This window comes from Ambystoma mexicanum, chromosome 5p, assembly GCF_040938575.1.
Source record: "Ambystoma mexicanum isolate Mex_15411 chromosome 5p, UKY_AmexF1_1, whole genome shotgun sequence".
Taxonomy (NCBI): Eukaryota; Metazoa; Chordata; class Amphibia; order Caudata; family Ambystomatidae; genus Ambystoma; species Ambystoma mexicanum.
Window position 1 is genome coordinate 742,133,442 of NC_090930.1, and position 22,365 is coordinate 742,155,806.

The window sequence follows — 22,365 nt, forward strand, 5'->3', positions numbered from 1 at the left end:
CCGCATTCTTACGTACAAAACATGTAAGGAAATAATCAGATCTTTTGCTCTGCAGGAGTCAGGCTTCTTTAAAGCCTGACAAAGTGGCAGAGTGCCATTGTAAACTGAGGCATGATGAAACCATGCCCAAGAACCCAGGCAGGTTAAACCCTTCCACTCATGCCCCTAGGCCCCGAACGGCCAGGTTTTATAGACAGGGCAGCTGGCATGGATTATGGACACTTTTAACATAGGGTGGTTTTTCAACCTTATCTCCTCTGGGAGCAAAGCGCTGGACAGGGTTTCCTGTACGTTTTTGAGGTTCGCAGGGATCTATGTGTGGATGTTTCTTGGTGTGAAAAGCATGACACATTTTGGGGTGACACCAGGCTCTTCTGGGAGTTAATTTGCATAATCTCTACTTTCTATTTTATGTGACATGGGCTGCAGTTACATTGTTCTGTTAATAGAGGGCAACACACAGGTCATAGTTCCAAACAGGGGTGCACAGTCTGCTTGCTAGCTTACATTTACAGTTCTATTTGGGATTCACCGCCTTTTCATAAACTGAGTACTCTTCCGGAGTATTTCTAACTTATGTAGGTGTTTTGGGGGTGTTACGTGCCTTTGTATGACTGCTGCAAACCACTTGATATTAGACATTGATTGGAAACGACATAAAAAATCCTGACACATATTGTAAGCGGACATAAAATGACCTATATTAGCTAATATAAGTAAACAGACATCACTCCCCCCTCCCCACAAAAAGGGATGTATGCGTACACAAAAAATAAAAATGAAAAACAAGCAACTACTGCAGTTAAAATCTAAAAATGTAAATTCAGTTACATGATCATGACTCGGAAGGGGAAGTTAAAAAGTAAAAAAACACACGGTAGGAGAGAGGTTAGCTTTACATGCCATGAGGGAGGAAGAGGTCTTCCAAGCACTGTTGTGTATGTTGGTCAATCCCTCTGAAACGCAAAAGGGATGTGCACATAGAAATCAAAGCAGAGTCATCCAGAGAGACTATTTAATTCTTTTTTTTTCAAATTCTCAAAAGGAAGCTGCTATCAAATTGAACTATTCATCACAGCCACTGCTAGGAAATCTATGTGCATAAAATGACAATACACCCAAAGGAAAACAAAATATAGCTATAACATGTCAGATTACTAAATTCAGAGTCCAGCCTACTAACCATTAGACCATGGAACCTAAATACTTCCGCAAATGCTGAACTTCATTATGCCAAAACAGAGGCAGTCAGAAACAATATTTAATATTGCTTAATCATATGCCTCAAGAGGAAGAATTTGATCTACATGCTCTATAAAGCACAGAGATTGCTATAGCACAACGTCAATCGACAACATCGCTGTGTTTGTATGATATCAGTCAATTGGGACTATGAATCTGTAAAAATTGTAAATGTGCTCTATATTGCCATTTCTGATTCAACGCTCTCAGGTGCATCTTGCAAGGGTTCCATGGTGTAATGGTTAGCACTTTGGACTTTGAATCCAACGATCCGAGTTCAAGTCTCGGTGGGACCGTTATCTTGCTCTTACACTCCATTTTCTAATTTCTCAAATTACAATTCAACAGAGTTAATATTCAGAAGTTCAGTCGACTCTCTCTGCACGACATTACATTTAAATGCACTTTGGTGCCTGATACCAATACAGTGATGCAACTACATATCGTTAATGTACAATCCCTAAGGTCAATCAGAGTGGGCACCCAGATATCTCTCAGAAACATTTTCCACAGATGAATAATGTCCAACCTTAACTCTATGAAAAGAAAAATGTACACACTATGTGCAGTAGATTCTCTGCTCACTGGAACATGCAGAAACAACATTGATGTGAAAAGATTGGAAAAAGCCCTATTTTATTAACATTAAAAAATGTTATACAATTATTTTGGTGAATCATATTCACTTTCACAATCATTCCTATGTTTCAAGCAATTTGATGGTCTTATTAAATGTGTAAAAAATGTAATTCTTTGAGTTGACAAACTGTATGGAGAGCAAACTTTTTATAACTTACAAGAGTTATGAGTTCTAGAAAGTAGTGCATTTACTGATCAAGTGCCCTTGTTTAAATGTACTTACTTTATTTGGATCACACCTTTCTCGAAAGAAGAAATAAACTCTAAATTATCAGGAAACAATTCAACTGATTTTAGGGGCCTCCTGGGCTTTCAATGCAAATCGCTGAGATCAAAAGCCAGTTTAATAGCCATTATACCTTGGAGCTTTGGAGATATGAGAGTGGGCAGTTTCTTTGTGGCAAAAGAGAGTCATCCCCAGAAACTATTAATATTCTTTGGTCAAAGAAGACTGCCATCAAAGTGGGCTGTAAAGCAAAGCTATTGCTGTTATATCTATCTGCAAATGAAAGGCAACTCTAAAAGAGAAGCAGCCCCAAGGTCCCACCGAGACTTGAACTCGGATCGCTGGATTCAGAGTCCAGAGTGCTAACCATTACACCATGGAACCCACATATTCAGTAGCATGATGCACTTCATTCTGGAAAAACAGAGCACATCAGAGAAAATATGTAATATTCCTATATCATTAGACTCCAGAGGAAGAATTTGATCCAAATGAGACATGAAGCCAATACTTTGCGATTGCACAGCATCCAACAGCAACAGTGCTGCTTCGATATAATATCAGTAAACGGTTACTATAGGTCAGTAAAAATCTTGACTGTGCCCTATATTCTCATTGCCCTTATGAAGCTCTGCTCAACAAGGGTTCCATGGTGTAATGGTTAGCACTTTGGACTTTGAATCCAGCGATCCGAGTTCAAGTCTCGGTGGAACCTCTCTCTTGCTCTAACACACTTTGTCTCCTTGTTGTCTTAAATTATAGGCCAAAGATAGTAATATTCATAAGGTTAGTGGTGTAGGGTATTCATTTTCGCTCTCACTCTCTGGCATAACTTTTCATAAAAATCCACTTTTGTGCCTAGCACCTTAACCTTTATGCATTTTTTTTAAATGTATGAACAGTGAGGTCATTCTGAGTCGATGGGCAGATCTGCATCGGAAACATACATAAAAGATTTGAAATTTTCAAACTTAACTCAATGTTAAGAAACATGCTCAATCTGTGACCCAATGGATTCTCTTTTTACTTGAAGATGCAGCAACAACATTAATAATACCATTTTGGGAAAAGCAGCTCTATTGTATCGCCATTCTCTTTCAAAATTGTTAAAGGGTTAATCCTATGAAAAGCGACCACATTCAGAATCAATGATATTAATCAAGCGTCTTAACAGTCTTTACATGTTTGTAAAATGAAGGTATCAGTTTGAGATGAAAAATAGAACGAAGAACACACTTTTCTTAATTCACAAAAGGCCTGAGGTGTATAAATACTGTTTGTACCGACCAAGGGCCCATTCGTGAATGTACTTACTTTAGTTGGATCATACCTTTCTTCAAAGAAGACATCCACAATAAACGATAAGGGAAAGGTTCGACTGATGGTAAACTCTTACAGAGATTTGAATGCAAATTATTGGATTCAACCTCCAGGGTGCTACCATTACACCATGGGTCTTTCACACCACAGAAAGTGGTGGGTTTCATTGTGGCTAAAGAGCGTCATCCATGGAAAATCTTTCTTTTTTCAAATGCACCCAGGGAATAATGCTATGAAAGTGGGCGACACAGCAGCGTCATTGCTATTAAAACAAGACACTGAGAGGAAAACAAATACAGTAATTCCCAAGGTCCCACCGAGATTTGAACTCGGATCGCTGGATTCAGAGTCCAGAGTGCTAACCATTACACCATGGAACCTACATACTTAGTGACATGATGAACGTCATTGCAGCAAAAAAAGAGCCTTTTAGAGAATGTATGCAATATTCTTTTATCTTATGCCTCCAGAGGAAGAATCCTATCCAAATGAGCTGTAAAGCAAAGAGTTTGCTATTGCGCAACAACCAACTAAACAGTTCCACATTTGCATAATATCCGTGGGCTAGGAATATGAGTTTGTTAAAATGATGCATGAGATCTCGATTCTCATTTCTGTTACAACTCTGTCAGGTTGCACCAGCAAGGGGCCCATGGTGTAATGGTTAGCAAAGAACATTACTGAAGGGCCCCTCGGCCAGCCAGAAAGCCAAAATGGAGAGAACGGGCATGAACTGGTTGTGAATGAGCTTCAAAATGCGTTCACAGGTAATTGAACTGGTGATCTCCTCAGTTTATACACCTGGAACTCCTGTCAATAGCAACAGTCGGCAGCTGGGTTGCCAGACATTTCGTCGAAAAAAATTTGTCGACAGGACAATTGGTCGAAACCATTTGGTCGAAAACCAAATGGTCGAATTGCTTTGTTTTTTATTTTCACTTTTTTTTTGGGGGGGGGGGTTTGGGGGGGTCCCCCCAACCCCCTTTTTTTCTAAAAACCCCTTTTTTTCCCTAAACTACAACCTAAAAAATATATATATAAATAAATAAAAAAATCAACCATTTGGCTTTCGACCAAATTACGTCGACCAAATGTCTTTCGACGAAATGTCCGGACAGCGCCAGCTGGTCTGTGTCAGTAATGGCAATTTGATTTTGCCATTTTCACAACTCCCTAATAAATGAACAAAATGTTCCATTTGTAGGCACAGTTACATGCTATGGTATGTATACCATGCTTAATAACCACCATAGGAGGCTCAGAGCACCATCCGCATTCTTACGTACAAAACATGTAAGGAAATAATCAGATCTTTTGCTCTGCAGGAGTCAGGCTTCTTTAAAGCCTGACAAAGTGGCAGAGTGCCATTGTAAACTGAGGCATGATGAAACCATGCCCAAGAACCCAGGCAGGTTAAACCCTTCCACTCATGCCCCGAATGGCCACGAATGGCCACGAACGGCCAGGTTCTATAGACAGGGCAGCTGGCATGGATTATGGACACTTTTAACATAGGGTGGTTTTTCAACCTTATCTCCTCTGGGAGCAAAGCGCTGGACAGGGTTTCCTGTACGTTTTTGAGGTTCGCAGGGATCTATGTGTGGATGTTTCTTGGTGTGAAAAGCATGACACCTTTTGGGGTGACACCAGGCTCTTCTGGGAGTTAATTTGCATAATCTCTACTTTCTATTTTATGTGACATGGGCTGCAGTTACATTGTTCTGTTAATAGAGGGCAACACACAGGTCATAGTTCCAAACAGGGGTGCACAGTCTGCTTGCTAGCTTACATTTACAGTTCTATTTGGGATTCACCGCCTTTTCATAAACTGAGTACTCTTCCGGAGTATTTCTAACTTATGTAGGTGTTTTGGGGGTGTTACGTGCCTTTGTATGACTGCTGCAAACCACTTGATATTAGACATTGATTGGAAACGACATAAAAAATCCTGACACATATTGTAAGCGGACATAAAATGACCTATATTAGCTAATATAAGTAAACAGACATCACTCCCCCCTCCCCACAAAAAGGGATGTATGCGTACACAAAAAATAAAAATGAAAAACAAGCAACTACTGCAGTTAAAATCTAAAAATGTAAATTCAGTTACATGATCATGACTCGGAAGGGGAAGTTAAAAAGTAAAAAAACACACGGTAGGAGAGAGGTTAGCTTTACATGCCATGAGGGAGGAAGAGGTCTTCCAAGCACTGTTGTGTATGTTGGTCAATCCCTCTGAAACGCAAAAGGGATGTGCACATAGAAATCAAAGCAGAGTCATCCAGAGAGACTATTTAATTCTTTTTTTTTCAAATTCTCAAAAGGAAGCTGCTATCAAATTGAACTATTCATCACAGCCACTGCTAGGAAATCTATGTGCATAAAATGACAATACACCCAAAGGAAAACAAAATATAGCTATAACATGTCAGATTACTAAATTCAGAGTCCAGCCTACTAACCATTAGACCATGGAACCTAAATACTTCCGCAAATGCTGAACTTCATTATGCCAAAACAGAGGCAGTCAGAAACAATATTTAATATTGCTTAATCATATGCCTCAAGAGGAAGAATTTGATCTACATGCTCTATAAAGCACAGAGATTGCTATAGCACAACGTCAATCGACAACATCGCTGTGTTTGTATGATATCAGTCAATTGGGACTATGAATCTGTAAAAATTGTAAATGTGCTTTATATTGCCATTTCTGATTCAACGCTCTCAGGTGCATCTTGCAAGGGTTCCATGGTGTAATGGTTAGCACTTTGGACTTTGAATCCAACGATCCGAGTTCAAGTCTCGGTGGGACCGTTATCTTGCTCTTACACTCCATTTTCTAATTTCTCAAATTACAATTCAACAGAGTTAATATTCAGAAGTTCAGTCGACTCTCTCTGCACGACATTACATTTAAATGCACTTTGGTGCCTGATACCAATACAGTGATGCAACTACATATCGTTAATGTACAATCCCTAAGGTCAATCAGAGTGGGCACCTAGATATCTCTCAGAAACATTTTCCACAGATGAATAATGTCCAACCTTAACTCTATGAAAAGAAAAATGTACACACTATGTGCAGTAGATTCTCTGCTCACTGGAACATGCAGAAACAACATTGATGTGAAAAGATTGGAAAAAGCCCTATTTTATTAACATTAAAAAATGTTATACAATTATTTTGGTGAATCATATTCACTTTCACAATCATTCCTATGTTTCAAGCAATTTGATGGTCTTATTAAATGTGTAAAAAATGTAATTCTTTGAGTTGACAAACTGTATGGAGAGCAAACTTTTTATAACTTACAAGAGTTATGAGTTCTAGAAAGTAGTGCATTTACTGATCAAGTGCCCTTGTTTAAATGTACTTACTTTATTTGGATCACACCTTTCTCGAAAGAAGAAATAAACTCTAAATTATCAGGAAACAATTCAACTGATTTTAGGGGCCTCCTGGGCTTTCAATGCAAATCGCTGAGATCAAAAGCCAGTTTAATAGCCATTATACCTTGGAGCTTTGGAGATATGAGAGTGGGCAGTTTCTTTGTGGCAAAAGAGAGTCATCCCCAGAAACTATTAATATTCTTTGGTCAAAGAAGACTGCCATCAAAGTGGGCTGTAAAGCAAAGCTATTGCTGTTATATCTATCTGCAAATGAAAGGCAACTCTAAAAGAGAAGCAGCCCCAAGGTCCCACCGAGACTTGAACTCGGATCGCTGGATTCAGAGTCCAGAGTGCTAACCATTACACCATGGAACCCACATATTCAGTAGCATGATGCACTTCATTCTGGAAAAACAGAGCACATCAGAGAAAATATGTAATATTCCTATATCATTAGACTCCAGAGGAAGAATTTGATCCAAATGAGACATGAAGCCAATACTTTGCGATTGCACAGCATCCAACAGCAACAGTGCTGCTTCGATATAATATCAGTAAACGGTTACTATAGGTCAGTAAAAATCTTGACTGTGCCCTATATTCTCATTGCCCTTATGAAGCTCTGCTCAACAAGGGTTCCATGGTGTAATGGTTAGCACTTTGGACTTTGAATCCAGCGATCCGAGTTCAAGTCTCGGTGGAACCTCTCTCTTGCTCTAACACACTTTGTCTCCTTGTTGTCTTAAATTATAGGCCAAAGATAGTAATATTCATAAGGTTAGTGGTGTAGGGTATTCATTTTCGCTCTTACTCTCTGGCATAACTTTTCATAAAAATCCACTTTTGTGCCTAGCACCTTAACCTTTATGCATTTTTTTTAAATGTATGAACAGTGAGGTCATTCTGAGTCGATGGGCAGATCTGCATCGGAAACATACATAAAAGATTTGAAATTTTCAAACTTAACTCAATGTTAAGAAACATGCTCAATCTGTGACCCAATGGATTCTCTTTTTACTTGAAGATGCAGCAACAACATTAATAATACCATTTTGGGAAAAGCAGCTCTATTGTATCGCCATTCTCTTTCAAAATTGTTAAAGGGTTAATCCTATGAAAAGCGACCACATTCAGAATCAATGATATTAATCAAGCGTTTTAACAGTCTTTACATGTTTGTAAAATGAAGGTATCAGTTTGAGATGAAAAATAGAACGAAGAACACACTTTTCTTAATTCACAAAAGGCCTGAGGTGTATAAATACTGTTTGTACCGACCAAGGGCCCATTCGTGAATGTACTTACTTTAGTTGGATCATACCTTTCTTCAAAGAAGACATCCACAATAAACGATAAGGGAAAGGTTCGACTGATGGTAAACTCTTACAGAGATTTGAATGCAAATTATTGGATTCAACCTCCAGGGTGCTACCATTACACCATGGGTCTTTCACACCACAGAAAGTGGTGGGTTTCATTGTGGCTAAAGAGCGTCATCCATGGAAAATCTTTCTTTTTTCAAATGCACCCAGGGAATAATGCTATGAAAGTGGGCGACACAGCAGCGTCATTGCTATTAAAACAAGACACTGAGAGGAAAACAAACACAGTAATTCCCAAGGTCCCACCAAGATTTGAACTCGGATCGCTGGATTCAGAGTCCAGAGTGCTAACCATTACACCATGGAACCTACATACTTAGTGACATGATGAACGTCATTGCAGCAAAAAAAGAGCCTTTTAGAGAATGTATGCAATATTCTTTTATCTTATGCCTCCAGAGGAAGAATCCTATCCAAATGAGCTGTAAAGCAAAGAGTTTGCTATTGCGCAACAACCAACTAAACAGTTCCACATTTGCATAATATCCGTGGGCTAGGAATATGAGTTTGTTAAAATGATGCATGAGATCTCGATTCTCATTTCTGTTACAACTCTGTCAGGTTGCACCAGCAAGGGGCCCATGGTGTAATGGTTAGCAAAGAACATTACTGAAGGGCCCCTCGGCCAGCCAGAAAGCCAAAATGGAGAGAACGGGCATGAACTGGTTGTGAATGAGCTTCAAAATGCGTTCACAGGTAATTGAACTGGTGATCTCCTCAGTTTATACACCTGGAACTCCTGTCAATAGCAACAGTCGGCAGCTGGGTTGCCAGACATTTCGTCGAAAAAAATTTGTCGACAGGACAATTGGTCGAAACCATTTGGTCGAAAACCAAATGGTCGAATTGCTTTGTTTTTTATTTTCACATTTTTTTTGGGGGGGGGGGGTTTGGGGGGGTCCCCCAACCCCCTTTTTTTCTAAAAACCCCTTTTTTTCCCTAAACTACAACCTAAAAAATATATATATAAATAAATAAAAAAATCAACCATTTGGCTTTCGACCAAATTACGTCGACCAAATGTCTTTCGACGAAATGTCCGGACAGCGCCAGCTGGTCTGTGTCAGTAATGGCAATTTGATTTTGCCATTTTCACAACTCCCTAATAAATGAACAACATGTTCCATTTGTAGGCACAGTTACATGCTATGGTATGTATACCATGCTTAATAACCACCATAGGAGGCTCAGAGCACCATCCGCATTCTTACGTACAAAACATGTAAGGAAATAATCAGATCTTTTGCTCTGCAGGAGTCAGGCTTCTTTAAAGCCTGACAAAGTGGCAGAGTGCCATTGTAAACTGAGGCATGATGAAACCATGCCCAAGAACCCAGGCAGGATAAACCCTTCCACTCATGCCCCTAGGCCCCGAACGGCCAGGTTCTATAGACAGGGCAGCTGGCATGGATTATGGACACTTTTAACATAGGGTGGTTTTTCAACCTTATCTCCTCTGGGAGCAAAGCGCTGGACAGGGTTTCCTGTACGTTTTTGAGGTTCGCAGGGATCTATGTGTGAATGTTTCTTGGTGTGAAAAGCATGACACCTTTTGGGGTGACACCAGGCTCTTCTGGGAGTTAATTTGCATAATCTCTACTTTCTTTTTTATGTGACATGGGCTGCAGTTACATTGTTCTGTTAATAGAGGGCAACACACAGGTCATAGTTCCAAACAGGGGTGCACAGTCTGCTTGCTAGCTTACATTTACAGTTCTATTTGGGATTCACCGCCTTTTCATAAACTGAGTACTCTTCCGGAGTATTTCTAACTTATGTAGGTGTTTTGGGGGTGTTACGTGCCTTTGTATGACTGCTGCAAACCACTTGATATTAGACATTGATTGGAAACGACATAAAAAATCCTGACACATATTGTAAGCGGACATAAAATGACCTATATTAGCTAATATAAGTAAACAGACATCACTCCCCCCTCCCCACAAAAAGGGATGTATGCGTACACAAAAAATAAAAATGAAAAACAAGCAACTACTGCAGTTAAAATCTAAAAATGTAAATTCAGTTACATGATCATGACTCGGAAGGGGAAGTTAAAAAGTAAAAAAACACACGGTAGGAGAGAGGTTAGCTTTACATGCCATGAGGGAGGAAGAGGTCTTCCAAGCACTGTTGTGTATGTTGGTCAATCCCTCTGAAACGCAAAAGGGATGTGCACATAGAAATCAAAGCAGAGTCATCCAGAGAGACTATTTAATTCTTTTTTTTTCAAATTCTCAAAAGGAAGCTGCTATCAAATTGAACTATTCATCACAGCCACTGCTAGGAAATCTATGTGCATAAAATGACAATACACCCAAAGGAAAACAAAATATAGCTATAACATGTCAGATTACTAAATTCAGAGTCCAGCCTACTAACCATTAGACCATGGAACCTAAATACTTCCGCAAATGCTGAACTTCATTATGCCAAAACAGAGGCAGTCAGAAACAATATTTAATATTGCTTAATCATATGCCTCAAGAGGAAGAATTTGATCTACATGCTCTATAAAGCACAGAGATTGCTATAGCACAACGTCAATCGACAACATCGCTGTGTTTGTATGATATCAGTCAATTGGGACTATGAATCTGTAAAAATTGTAAATGTGCTCTATATTGCCATTTCTGATTCAACGCTCTCAGGTGCATCTTGCAAGGGTTCCATGGTGTAATGGTTAGCACTTTGGACTTTGAATCCAACGATCCGAGTTCAAGTCTCGGTGGGACCGTTATCTTGCTCTTACACTCCATTTTCTAATTTCTCAAATTACAATTCAACAGAGTTAATATTCAGAAGTTCAGTCGACTCTCTCTGCACGACATTACATTTAAATGCACTTTGGTGCCTGATACCAATACAGTGATGCAACTACATATCGTTAATGTACAATCCCTAAGGTCAATCAGAGTGGGCACCCAGATATCTCTCAGAAACATTTTCCACAGATGAATAATGTCCAACCTTAACTCTATGAAAAGAAAAATGTACACACTATGTGCAGTAGATTCTCTGCTCACTGGAACATGCAGAAACAACATTGATGTGAAAAGATTGGAAAAAGCCCTATTTTATTAACATTAAAAAATGTTATACAATTATTTTGGTGAATCATATTCACTTTCACAATCATTCCTATGTTTCAAGCAATTTGATGGTCTTATTAAATGTGTAAAAAATGTAATTCTTTGAGTTGACAAACTGTATGGAGAGCAAACTTTTTATAACTTACAAGAGTTATGAGTTCTAGAAAGTAGTGCATTTACTGATCAAGTGCCCTTGTTTAAATGTACTTACTTTATTTGGATCACACCTTTCTCGAAAGAAGAAATAAACTCTAAATTATCAGGAAACAATTCAACTGATTTTAGGGGCCTCCTGGGCTTTCAATGCAAATCGCTGAGATCAAAAGCCAGTTTAATAGCCATTATACCTTGGAGCTTTGGAGATATGAGAGTGGGCAGTTTCTTTGTGGCAAAAGAGAGTCATCCCCAGAAACTATTAATATTCTTTGGTCAAAGAAGACTGCCATCAAAGTGGGCTGTAAAGCAAAGCTATTGCTGTTATATATATCTGCAAATGAAAGGCAACTCTAAAAGAGAAGCAGCCCCAAGGTCCCACCGAGACTTGAACTCGGATCGCTGGATTCAGAGTCCAGAGTGCTAACCATTACACCATGGAACCCACATATTCAGTAGCATGATGCACTTCATTCTGGAAAAACAGAGCACATCAGAGAAAATATGTAATATTCCTATATCATTAGACTCCAGAGGAAGAATTTGATCCAAATGAGACCTGAAGCCAATACTTTGCGATTGCACAGCATCCAACAGCAACAGTGCTGCTTCGATATAATATCAGTAAACGGTTACTATAGGTCAGTAAAAATCTTGACTGTGCCCTATATTCTCATTGCCCTTATGAAGCTCTGCTCAACAAGGGTTCCATGGTGTAATGGTTAGCACTTTGGACTTTGAATCCAGCGATCCGAGTTCAAGTCTCGGTGGAACCTCTCTCTTGCTCTAACACACTTTGTCTCCTTGTTGTCTTAAATTATAGGCAAAGATAGTAATATTCATAAGGTTAGTGGTGTAGGGTATTCATTTTCGCTCTCACTCTCTGGCATAACTTTTCATAAAAATCCACTTTTGTGCCTAGCACCTTAACCTTTATGCATTTTTTTTAAATGTATGAACAGTGAGGTCATTCTGAGTCGATGGGCAGATCTGCATCGGAAACATACATAAAAGATTTGAAATTTTCAAACTTAACTCAATGTTAAGAAACATGCTCAATCTGTGACCCAATGGATTCTCTTTTTACTTGAAGATGCAGCAACAACATTAATAATACCATTTTGGGAAAAGCAGCTCTATTGTATCGCCATTCTCTTTCAAAATTGTTAAAGGGTTAATCCTATGAAAAGCGACCACATTCAGAATCAATGATATTAATCAAGCGTCTTAACAGTCTTTACATGTTTGTAAAATGAAGGTATCAGTTTGAGATGAAAAATAGAACGAAGAACACACTTTTCTTAATTCACAAAAGGCCTGAGGTGTATAAATACTGTTTGTACCGACCAAGGGCCCATTCGTGAATGTACTTACTTTAGTTGGATCATACCTTTCTTCAAAGAAGACATCCACAATAAACGATAAGGGAAAGGTTCGACTGATGGTAAACTCTTACAGAGATTTGAATGCAAATTATTGGATTCAACCTCCAGGGTGCTACCATTACACCATGGGTCTTTCACACCACAGAAAGTGGTGGGTTTCATTGTGGCTAAAGAGCGTCATCCATGGAAAATCTTTCTTTTTTCAAATGCACCCAGGGAATAATGCTATGAAAGTGGGCGACACAGCAGCGTCATTGCTATTAAAACAAGACACTGAGAGGAAAACAAACACAGTAATTCCCAAGGTCCAACCGAGATTTGAACTCGGATCGCTGGATTCAGATTCCAGAGTGCTAACCATTACACCATGGAACCTACATACTTAGTGACATGATGAACGTCATTGCAGCAAAAAAAGAGCCTTTTAGAGAATGTATGCAATATTCTTTTATCTTATGCCTCCAGAGGAAGAATCCTATCCAAATGAGCTGTAAAGCAAAGAGTTTGCTATTGCGCAACAACCAACTAAACAGTTCCACATTTGCATAATATCCGTGGGCTAGGAATATGAGTTTGTTAAAATGATGCATGAGATCTCGATTCTTATTTCTGTTACAACTCTGTCAGGTTGCACCAGCAAGGGGCCCATGGTGTAATGGTTAGCAAAGAACATTACTGAAGGGCCCCTCGGCCAGCCAGAAAGCCAAAATGGAGAGAACGGGCATGAACTGGTTGTGAATGAGCTTCAAAATGCGTTCACAGGTAATTGAACTGGTGATCTCCTCAGTTTATACACCTGGAACTCCTGTCAATAGCAACAGTCGGCAGCTGGGTTGCCAGACATTTCGTCGAAAAAAATTTGTCGACAGGACAATTGGTCGAAACCATTTGGTCGAAAACCAAATGGTCGAATTGCTTTGTTTTTTATTTTCAAATTTTTTTTTGGGGGGGGGTTTGGGGGGGGTCCCCCCAACCCCCTTTTTTTCTAAAAACCCCTTTTTTTCCCTAAACTACAACCTAAAAAATATATATATAAATAAATAAAAAAATCGACCATTTGGCTTTCGACCAAATTACGTCGACCAAATGTCTTTCGACGAAATGTCTTTCGACGAAATGTCCGGACAGCGGCAGCTGGTCTGTGTCAGTAATGGCAATTTGATTTTGCCATTTTCACAACTCCCTAATAAATGAACAAAATGTTCCATTTGTAGGCACAGTTACATGCTATGGTATGTATACCATGCTTAATAACCACCATAGGAGGCTCAGAGCACCATCCGCATTCTTACATACAAAACATGTAAGGAAATAATCAGATCTTTTGCTCTGCAGGAGTCAGGCTTCTTTAAAGCCTGACAAAGTGGCAGAGTGCCATTGTAAACTGAGGCATGATGAAACCATGCCCAAGAACCCAGGCAGGTTAAACCCTTCCACTCATGCCCCGAATGGCCACGAACGGCCAGGTTCTATAGACAGGGCAGCTGGCATGGATTATGGACACTTTTAACATAGGGTGGTTTTTCAACCTTATCTCCTCTGGGAGCAAAGCGCTGGACAGGGTTTCCTGTACGTTTTTGAGGTTCGCAGGGATCTATGTGTGGATGTTTCTTGGTGTGAAAAGCATGACACCTTTTGGGGTGACACCAGGCTCTTCTGGGAGTTAATTTGCATAATCTCTACTTTCTATTTTATGTGACATGGGCTGCAGTTACATTGTTCTGTTAATAGAGGGCAACAGACAGGTCATAGTTCCAAACAGGGGTGCACAGTCTGCTTGCTAGCTTACATTTACAGTTCTATTTGGGATTCACCGCCTTTTCATAAACTGAGTACTCTTCCGGAGTATTTCTAACTTATGTAGGTGTTTTGGGGGTGTTACGTGCCTTTGTATGACTGCTGCAAACCACTTGATATTAGACATTGATTGGAAACGACATAAAAAATCCTGACACATATTGTAAGCGGACATAAAATGACCTATATTAGCTAATATAAGTAAACAGACATCACTCCCCCCTCCCCACAAAAAGGGATGTATGCGTACACAAAAAATAAAAATGAAAAACAAGCAACTACTGCAGTTAAAATCTAAAAATGTAAATTCAGTTACATGATCATGACTCGGAAGGGGAAGTTAAAAAGTAAAAAAACACACGGTAGGAGAGAGGTTAGCTTTACATGCCATGAGGGAGGAAGAGGTCTTCCAAGCACTGTTGTGTATGTTGGTCAATCCCTCTGAAACGCAAAAGGGATGTGCACATAGAAATCAAAGCAGAGTCATCCAGAGAGACTATTTAATTCTTTTTTTTTCAAATTCTCAAAAGGAAGCTGCTATCAAATTGAACTATTCATCACAGCCACTGCTAGGAAATCTATGTGCATAAAATGACAATACACCCAAAGGAAAACAAAATATAGCTATAACATGTCAGATTACTAAATTCAGAGTCCAGCCTACTAACCATTAGACCATGGAACCTAAATACTTCCGCAAATGCTGAACTTCATTATGCCAAAACAGAGGCAGTCAGAAACAATATTTAATATTGCTTAATCATATGCCTCAAGAGGAAGAATTTGATCTACATGCTCTATAAAGCACAGAGATTGCTATAGCACAACGTCAATCGACAACATCGCTGTGTTTGTATGATATCAGTCAATTGGGACTATGAATCTGTAAAAATTGTAAATGTGCTCTATATTGCCATTTCTGATTCAACGCTCTCAGGTGCATCTTGCAAGGGTTCTATGGTGTAATGGTTAGCACTTAGGACTTTGAATCCAACGATCCGAGTTCAAGTCTCGGTGGGACCGTTATCTTGCTCTTACACTCCATTTTCTAATTTCTCAAATTACAATTCAACAGAGTTAATATTCAGAAGTTCAGTCGACTCTCTCTGCACGACATTACATTTAAATGCACTTTGGTGCCTGATACCAATACAGTGATGCAACTACATATCGTTAATGTACAATCCCTAAGGTCAATCAGAGTGGGCACCCAGATATCTCTCAGAAACATTTTCCACAGATGAATAATGTCCAACCTTAACTCTATGAAAAGAAAAATGTACACACTATGTGCAGTAGATTCTCTGCTCACTGGAACATGCAGAAACAACATTGATGTGAAAAGATTGGAAAAAGCCCTATTTTATTAACATTAAAAAATGTTATACAATTATTTTGGTGAATCATATTCACTTTCACAATCATTCCTATGTTTCAAGCAATTTGATGGTCTTATTAAATGTGTAAAAAATGTAATTCTTTGAGTTGACAAACTGTATGGAGAGCAAACTTTTTATAACTTACAAGAGTTATGAGTTCTAGAAAGTAGTGCATTTACTGATCAAGTGCCCTTGTTTAAATGTACTTACTTTATTTGGATCACACCTTTCTCGAAAGAAGAAATAAACTCTAAATTATCAGGAAACAATTCAACTGATTTTAGGGGCCTCCTGGGCTTTCAATGCAAATCGCTGAGATCAAAAGCCAGTTTAATAGCCATTATACCTTGGAGCTTTGGCGATATGAGAGTGGGCAGTTTCTTTGTGGCAAAAGAGAGTCATCGCCAGAAACTATTAATATTCTTTGGTCAAAGAAGACTGCCATCAAAGTGGGCTGTAAAGCAAAGCTATTGCTGTTATATCTATCTGCAAATGAAAGGCAACTCTAAAAGAGAAGCAGCCCCAAGGTCCCACCGAGACTTGAACTCGGATCGCTGGATTCAGAGTCCAGAGTGCTAACCATTACACCATGGAACCCACATATTCAGTAGCATGATGCACTTCATTCTGGAAAAACAGAGCACATCAGAGAAAATATGTAATATTCCTATATCATTAGACTCCAGAGGAAGAATTTGATCCAAATGAGACATGAAGCCAATACTTTGCGATTGCACAGCATCCAACAGCAACAGTGCTGCTTCGATATAACATCAGTAAACGGTTACTATAGGTCAGTAAAAATCTTGACTGTGCCCTATATTCTCATTGCCCTTATGAAGCTCTGCTCAACAAGGGTTCCATGGTGTAATGGTTAGCACTTTGAATCCAGCGATCCGAGTTCAAGTCTCGGTGGAACCTCTCTCTTGCTCTAACACACTTTGTCTCCTTGTTGTCTTAAATTATAGGCCAAAGATAGTAATATTCATAAGGTTAGTGGTGTAGGGTATTCATTTTCGCTCTCACTCTCTGGCATAACTTTTCATAAAAATCCACTTTTGTGCCTAGCACCTTAACCTTTATGCATTTTTTTTAAATGTATGAACAGTGAGGTCATTCTGAGTCGATGGGCAGATCTGCATCGGAAACATACATAAAAGATTTGAAATTTTCAAACTTAACTCAATGTTAAGAAACATGCTCAATCTGTGACCCAATGGATTCTCTTCTTACTTGAAGATGCAGCAACAACATTAATAATACCATTTTGGGAAAAGCAGCTCTATTGTATCGCCATTCTCTTTCAAAATTGTTAAAGGGTTAATCCTATGAAAAGCGACCACATTCAGAATCAATGATATTAATCAAGCGTCTTAACAGTCTTTACATGTTTGTAAAATGAAGGTATCAGTTTGAGATGAAAAATAGAACGAAGAACACACTTTTCTTAATTCACAAAAGGCCTGAGGTGTATAAATACTGTTTGTACCGACCAAGGGCCCATTCGTGAATGTACTTACTTTAGTTGGATCATACCTTTCTTCAAAGAAGACATCCACAATAAACGATAAGGGAAAGGTTCGACTGATGGTAAACTCTTACAGAGATTTGAATGCAAATTATTGGATTCAACCTCCAGGGTGCTACCATTACACCATGGGTCTTTCACACCACAGAAAGTGGTGGGTTTCATTGTGGCTAAAGAGCGTCATCCATGGAAAATCTTTCTTTTTTCAAATGCACCCAGGGAATAATGCTATGAAAGTGGGCGACACAGCAGCGTCATTGCTATTAAAACAAGACACTGGGAGGAAAACAAACACAGTAATTCCCAAGGTCCCACCGAGATTTGAACTCGGATCGCTGGATTCAGAGTCCAGAGTGCTAACCATTACACCATGGAACCTACATACTTAGTGACATGATGAACGTCATTGCAGCAAAAGAAGAGCCTTTTAGAGAATGTATGCAATATTCTTTTATCTTATGCCTCCAGAGGAAGAATCCTATCCAAATGAGCTGTAAAGCAAAGAGTTTGCTATTGCGCAACAACCAACTAAACAGTTCCACATTTGCATAATATCCGTGGGCTAGGAATATGAGTTTGTTAAAATGATGCATGAGATCTCGATTCTCATTTCTGTTACAACTCTGTCAGGTTGCACCAGCAAGGGGCCCATGGTGTAATGGTTAGCAAAGAACATTACTGAAGGGCCCCTCGGCCAGCCAGAAAGCCAAAATGGAGAGAACGGGCATGAACTGGTTGTGAATGAGCTTCAAAATGCGTTCACAGGTAATTGAACTGGTGATCTCCTCAGTTTATACACCTGGAACTCCTGTCAATAGCAACAGTCGGCAGCTGGGTTGCCAGACATTTCGTCGAAAAAAATTTGTCGACAGGACAATTGGTCGAAACCATTTGGTCGAAAACCAAATGGTCGAATTGCTTTGTTTTTTATTTTCACATTTTTTTTGGGAGGGGGTTTGGGGGGGTCCCCCCAACCCCCTTTTTTTCTAAAAACCCCTTTTTTTCCCTAAACTACAACCTAAAAAATATATATATAAATAAATAAAAAAATCGACCATTTGGCTTTCGACCAAATTACGTCGACCAAATGTCTTTCGACCAAATGTCTTTCGACGAAATGTCCGGACAGCGGCAGCTGGTCTGTGTCAGTAATGGCAATTTGATTTTGCCATTTTCACAACTCCCTAATAAATGAACAAAATGTTCCGTTTGTAGGCACAGTTACATGCTATGGTATGTATACCATGCTTAATAACCACCATAGGAGGCTCAGAGCACCATCCGCATTCTTACGTACAAAACATGTAAGGAAATAATCAGATCTTTTGCTCTGCAGGAGTCAGGCTTCTTTAAAGCCTGACAAAGTGGCAGAGTGCCATTGTAAACTGAGGCATGATGAAACCATGCCCAAGAACCCAGGCAGGTTAAACCCTTCCACTCATGCCCCGAATGGCCACGAACGGCCAGGTTCTATAGACAGGGCAGCTGGCATGGATTATGGACACTTTTAACATAGGGTGGTTTTTCAACCTTATCTCCTCTGGGAGCAAAGCGCTGGACAGGGTTTCCTGTACGTTTTTGAGGTTCGCAGGGATCTATGTGTGGATGTTTCTTGGTGTGAAAAGCATGACACCTTTTGGGGTGACACCAGGCTCTTCTGGGAGTTAATTTGCATAATCTCTACTTTCTATTTTATGTGACATGGGCTGCAGTTACATTGTTCTGTTAATAGAGGGCAACACACAGGTCATAGTTCCAAACAGGGGTGCACAGTCTGCTTGCTAGCTTACATTTACAGTTCTATTTGGGATTCACCGCCTTTTCATAAACTGAGTACTCTTCCGGAGTATATCTAACTTATGTAGGTGTTTTGGGGGTGTTACGTGCCTTTGTATGACTGCTGCAAACCACTTGATATTAGACATTGATTGGAAACGACATAAAAAATCCTGACACATATTGTAAGCGGACATAAAATGACCTATATTAGCTAATATAAGTAAACAGACATCACTCCCCCCTCCCCACAAAAAGGGATGTATGCGTACACAAAAAATAAAAATGAAAAACAAGCAATTACTGCAGTTAAAATCTAAAAATGTAAATTCAGTTACATGATCATGACTCGGAAGGGGAAGTTAAAAAGTAAAAAAACACACGGTAGGAGAGAGGTTAGCTTTACATGCCGTGAGGGAGGAAGAGGTCTTCCAAGCACTGTTGTGTATGTTGGTCAATCCCTCTGAAACGCAAAAGGGATGTGCACATAGAAATCAAAGCAGAGTCATCCAGAGAGACTATTTAATTCTTTTTTTTTCAAATTCTCAAAAGGAAGCTGCTATCAAATTGAACTATTCATCACAGCCACTGCTAGGAATTCTATGTGCATAAAATGACAATACACCCAAAGGAAAACAAAATATAGCTATAACATGTCAGATTACTAAATTCAGAGTCCAGCCTACTAACCATTAGACCATGGAACCTAAATACTTCCGCAAATGCTGAACTTCATTATGCCAAAACAGAGGCAGTCAGAAACAATATTTAATATTGCTTAATCATATGCCTCAAGAGGAAGAATTTGATCTACATGCTCTATAAAGCACAGAGATTGCTATAGCACAACGTCAATCGACAACATCGCTGTGTTTGTATGATATCAGTCAATTGGGACTATGAATCTGTAAAAATTGTAAATGTGCTCTATATTGCCATTTCTGATTCAACGCTCTCTGGTGCATCTTGAAAGGGTTCCATGGTGTAATGGTTAGCACTTTGGACTTTGAATCCAACGATCCGAGTTCAAGTCTCGGTGGGACTGTTATCTTGCTCTTACACTCCATTTTCTAATTTCTCAAATTACAATTCAACAGAGTTAATATTCAGAAGTTCAGTCGACTCTCTCTGCACGACATTACATTTAAATGCACTTTGGTGCCTGATACCAATACAGTGATGCAACTACATATCGTTAATGTACAATCCCTAAGGTCAATCAGAGTGGGCACCCAGATATCTCTCAGAAACATTTTCCACAGATGAATAACGTCCAACCTTAACTCTATGAAAAGAAAAATGTACACACTATGTGCAGTAGATTCTCTGCTCACTGGAACATGCAGAAACAACATTGATGTGAAAAGATTGGAAAAAGCCCTATTTTATTAACATTAAAAAATGTTATACAATTATTTTGGTGAATCATATTCACTTTCACAATCATTCCTATGTTTCAAGCAATTTGATGGTCTTATTAAATGTGTAAAAAATGTAATTCTTTGAGTTGACAAACTGTATGGAGAGCAAACTTTTTATAACTTACAAGAGTTATGAGTTCTAGAAAGTAGTGCATGTACTGATCAAGTGCCCTTGTTTAAATGTACTTACTTTATTTGGATCACACCTTTCTCGAAAGAAGAAATAAACTCTAAATTATCAGGAAACAATTCAACTGATTTTAGGGGCCTCCTGGGCTTTCAATGCAAATCGCTGAGATCAAAAGCGAGTTTAATAGCCATTATACCTTGGAGCTTTGGAGATATGAGAGTGGGCAGTTTCTTTGTGGCAAAAGAGAGTCATCCCCAGAAACTATTAATATTCTTTGGTCAAAGAAGACTGCCATCAAAGTGGGCTGTAAAGCAAAGCTATTGCTGTTATATCTATCTGCAAATGAAAGGCAACTCTAAAAGAGAAGCAGCCCCAAGGTCCCACCGAGACTTGAACTCGGATCGCTGGATTCAGAGTCCAGAGTGCTAACCATTACACCATGGAACCCACATATTCAGTAGCATGATGCACTTCATTCTGGAAAAATAGAGCACATCAGAGAAAATATGTAATATTCCTATATCATTAGACTCCAGAGGAAGAATTTGATCCAAATGAGACATGAAGCCAATACTTTGCGATTGCACAGCATCCAACAGCAACAGTGCTGCTTCGATATAATATCAGTAAACGGTTACTATAGGTCAGTAAAAATCTTGACTGTGCCCTATATTCTCATTGCCCTTATGAAGCTCTGCTCAACAAGGGTTCCATGGTGTAATGGTTAGCACTTTGGACTTTGAATCCAGCGATCCGAGTTCAAGTCTCGGTGGAACCTCTCTCTTGCTCTAACACACTTTGTCTCCTTGTTGTCTTAAATTATAGGCCAAAGAGAGTAATATTCATAAGGTTAGTGGTGTAGGGTATTCATTTTCGCTCTCACTCTGTGGCATAACTTTTCATAAAAATCCACTTTTGTGCCTAGCACCTTAACCTTTATGCATTTTTTTTAAATGTATGAACAGTGAGGTCATTCTGAGTCGATTGGCAGATCTGCATCGGAAACATACATAAAAGATTTGAAATTTTCAAACTTAACTCAATGTTAAGAAACATGCTCAATCTGTGACCCAATGGATTCTCTTTTTACTTGAAGATGCAGCAACAACATTAATAATACCATTTTGGGAAAAGCAGCTCTATTGTATCGCCATTCTCTTTCAAAATTGTTAAAGGGTTAATCCTATGAAAAGCGACCACATTCAGAATCAATGATATTAATCAAGCGTCTTAACAGTCTTTACATGTTTGTAAAATGAAGGTATCAGTTTGAGATGAAAAATAGAACGAAGAACACACTTTTCTTAATTCACAAAAGGCCTGAGGTGTATAAATACTGTTTGTACCGACCAAGGGCCCATTCGTGAATGTACTTACTTTAGTTGGATCATACCTTTCTTCAAAGAAGACATCCACAATAAACGATAAGGGAAAGGTTCGACTGATGGTAAACTCTTACAGAGATTTGAATGCAAATTATTGGATTCAACCTCCAGG

At 39.1% G+C, this 22,365-nt stretch overlaps 17 non-coding genes across 17 annotated transcripts; 9 read left to right on the plus strand and 8 right to left on the minus strand.

Moving 5' to 3' along the window:
* The first annotated feature begins 1,466 nt into the window (after nt 1–1,466).
* TRNAQ-UUG (transfer RNA glutamine (anticodon UUG)) lies at nt 1,467–1,538 on the plus strand. Its single transcript has one exon. It is a non-coding gene; the product is annotated as a tRNA-Gln (tRNA).
* An 881-nt stretch (nt 1,539–2,419) lies between these two features.
* TRNAQ-CUG (transfer RNA glutamine (anticodon CUG)) lies at nt 2,420–2,491 on the minus strand. The gene has a single exon. It is a non-coding gene; the product is annotated as a tRNA-Gln (tRNA).
* A 259-nt stretch (nt 2,492–2,750) lies between these two features.
* Nucleotides 2,751–2,822, plus strand: TRNAQ-UUG (transfer RNA glutamine (anticodon UUG)). Its single transcript has one exon. It is a non-coding gene; the product is annotated as a tRNA-Gln (tRNA).
* A 913-nt stretch (nt 2,823–3,735) lies between these two features.
* Nucleotides 3,736–3,807, minus strand: TRNAQ-CUG (transfer RNA glutamine (anticodon CUG)). Its single transcript has one exon. It is a non-coding gene; the product is annotated as a tRNA-Gln (tRNA).
* A 2,368-nt stretch (nt 3,808–6,175) lies between these two features.
* TRNAQ-UUG (transfer RNA glutamine (anticodon UUG)) lies at nt 6,176–6,247 on the plus strand. Its single transcript has one exon. It is a non-coding gene; the product is annotated as a tRNA-Gln (tRNA).
* Nucleotides 6,248–7,128: 881 nt separating this feature from the next.
* On the minus strand, nt 7,129–7,200 carry TRNAQ-CUG (transfer RNA glutamine (anticodon CUG)). Its single transcript has one exon. It is a non-coding gene; the product is annotated as a tRNA-Gln (tRNA).
* Nucleotides 7,201–7,459: 259 nt separating this feature from the next.
* On the plus strand, nt 7,460–7,531 carry TRNAQ-UUG (transfer RNA glutamine (anticodon UUG)). The gene has a single exon. It is a non-coding gene; the product is annotated as a tRNA-Gln (tRNA).
* Nucleotides 7,532–8,444: 913 nt separating this feature from the next.
* On the minus strand, nt 8,445–8,516 carry TRNAQ-CUG (transfer RNA glutamine (anticodon CUG)). Its single transcript has one exon. It is a non-coding gene; the product is annotated as a tRNA-Gln (tRNA).
* A 2,356-nt stretch (nt 8,517–10,872) lies between these two features.
* TRNAQ-UUG (transfer RNA glutamine (anticodon UUG)) lies at nt 10,873–10,944 on the plus strand. Its single transcript has one exon. It is a non-coding gene; the product is annotated as a tRNA-Gln (tRNA).
* An 881-nt stretch (nt 10,945–11,825) lies between these two features.
* On the minus strand, nt 11,826–11,897 carry TRNAQ-CUG (transfer RNA glutamine (anticodon CUG)). Its single transcript has one exon. It is a non-coding gene; the product is annotated as a tRNA-Gln (tRNA).
* A 259-nt stretch (nt 11,898–12,156) lies between these two features.
* On the plus strand, nt 12,157–12,228 carry TRNAQ-UUG (transfer RNA glutamine (anticodon UUG)). The gene has a single exon. It is a non-coding gene; the product is annotated as a tRNA-Gln (tRNA).
* A 3,357-nt stretch (nt 12,229–15,585) lies between these two features.
* Nucleotides 15,586–15,657, plus strand: TRNAQ-UUG (transfer RNA glutamine (anticodon UUG)). The gene has a single exon. It is a non-coding gene; the product is annotated as a tRNA-Gln (tRNA).
* An 881-nt stretch (nt 15,658–16,538) lies between these two features.
* TRNAQ-CUG (transfer RNA glutamine (anticodon CUG)) lies at nt 16,539–16,610 on the minus strand. Its single transcript has one exon. It is a non-coding gene; the product is annotated as a tRNA-Gln (tRNA).
* A 1,237-nt stretch (nt 16,611–17,847) lies between these two features.
* TRNAQ-CUG (transfer RNA glutamine (anticodon CUG)) lies at nt 17,848–17,919 on the minus strand. The gene has a single exon. It is a non-coding gene; the product is annotated as a tRNA-Gln (tRNA).
* Nucleotides 17,920–20,290: 2,371 nt separating this feature from the next.
* On the plus strand, nt 20,291–20,362 carry TRNAQ-UUG (transfer RNA glutamine (anticodon UUG)). Its single transcript has one exon. It is a non-coding gene; the product is annotated as a tRNA-Gln (tRNA).
* An 881-nt stretch (nt 20,363–21,243) lies between these two features.
* Nucleotides 21,244–21,315, minus strand: TRNAQ-CUG (transfer RNA glutamine (anticodon CUG)). Its single transcript has one exon. It is a non-coding gene; the product is annotated as a tRNA-Gln (tRNA).
* Nucleotides 21,316–21,574: 259 nt separating this feature from the next.
* On the plus strand, nt 21,575–21,646 carry TRNAQ-UUG (transfer RNA glutamine (anticodon UUG)). Its single transcript has one exon. It is a non-coding gene; the product is annotated as a tRNA-Gln (tRNA).
* Nucleotides 21,647–22,365: the final 719 nt, after the last annotated feature.